We start from the raw sequence: 1256 nt of genomic DNA on the forward strand, positions 1-1256 counted from the left end.
GAGCCACTTTTCTCTCAGGAGGGGCAATCTTCATGGTCGCTGAGTTATATACCATCTTGGGTTTTCGAGGAGACAGCACAATCTTCTTGTGATCACCATTATATTGGGCCTGGTAGATTGGATAGCATTTTCGAGGTGTTATCAGAACCCGATTTGATGAAGTCTCACTGTAGTGGTGGGAAGGTCTCCTAGAGTATGGAAGAAAAGGTGTGGAGAGAGAGGGGTAAATGTGGTAAATGGGATGGGTGTGGGGAAGACTGAGGGTCGGGCAGGTTGGTGGGCGGTGGCCAGGCCTCTCCTGCAGATCCCTGCCCTCCTGGGTGGGGGCAGGCTGCGATGGGCTGAGCTTGCCCATGAGCAGCCGATCAGGGTCAGGTCCTTCGAGTTGAGTCTGCGGCTCTAGGAGATTTCTACTTAACTGCTGACTTGGCCAGAGGCAAGGCCCGCAGAGTTCTGTGATGTCAAGCATTCCGAATGAGTGAGGACAATGCATGTGAACCCTCTGACCTCTTGGCTCAGTCCTCACCAGGCTGTGGTAGCCCCCACGGCCAGGAGGCCACCACAGTTGCCACCAGTACCAGGTATAGCAGTGGGCTGTGTGGCAACAGGCCAAGGACACCACCCCGGCTGCCCACCACAGCCCCAGCTGCCCACCACAGCCCCAGCATGACCGTCCCTGACACTTCCTATGGGCCACAGTCACTTTTATCCTCCAGCCACCAGAGACATCCTATAAATACACATTTAATCACTCATGGGCCTTAGTGTGTGTCAGAAACTGTTCCGAGAACTTTACAAATATTAACTCATCTCTTCCTCACAACAATCCTTTGAGGTGCAATTATTGTCCCTATTTTATAGACAAGAAAACTGAGGCACAGTGATCTTTGGTAAATTCCCTAAGTTCGCACAGCTAGTCAGAGGGGAAGCTGTATTTCAACCCATGTGATCTAGCTCCCAAATCAGTTCTTTTACCTATGTTATGGTTTTTTTGTAAATATTTGTCTAACCTACTTTTTGACCCATAATATTAAAGACTGGTTTCAACAATATTTTTTATGATAAATGATGTTTTTGGATAGAGATTAGCTATCAGAGTCTAGTGAAATCAAACTCGTGGAACAGGATATGGAAGAACGCATTTGGTGTACTTATCTATTGTAGCTGTTCATGCATCCAGGTAAAGCTGGGGCAAGATCAGTATGCTAAGAGCAGGTTGCTTTGAAAAAAAAATTGGACTAACACAAAGGAAGATG

At 47.7% G+C, this 1256-nt stretch overlaps 1 pseudogene; it reads right to left on the reverse strand.

Annotated features, from left to right (window-relative positions):
* Positions 1 to 7: 7 nt before the first annotated feature.
* Positions 8 to 668, reverse strand: LOC110596400 (annotated as a pseudogene).
* Between the last annotated feature and the right edge of the window lie 588 nt (positions 669 to 1256).

The sequence above is a fragment of the Carlito syrichta genome, unplaced genomic scaffold (assembly GCF_000164805.1).
Source record: "Carlito syrichta isolate Samal-C Ts95f unplaced genomic scaffold, Tarsius_syrichta-2.0.1 Scaffold30179, whole genome shotgun sequence".
In the NCBI taxonomy this organism is placed as follows: domain Eukaryota; kingdom Metazoa; phylum Chordata; class Mammalia; order Primates; family Tarsiidae; genus Carlito; species Carlito syrichta.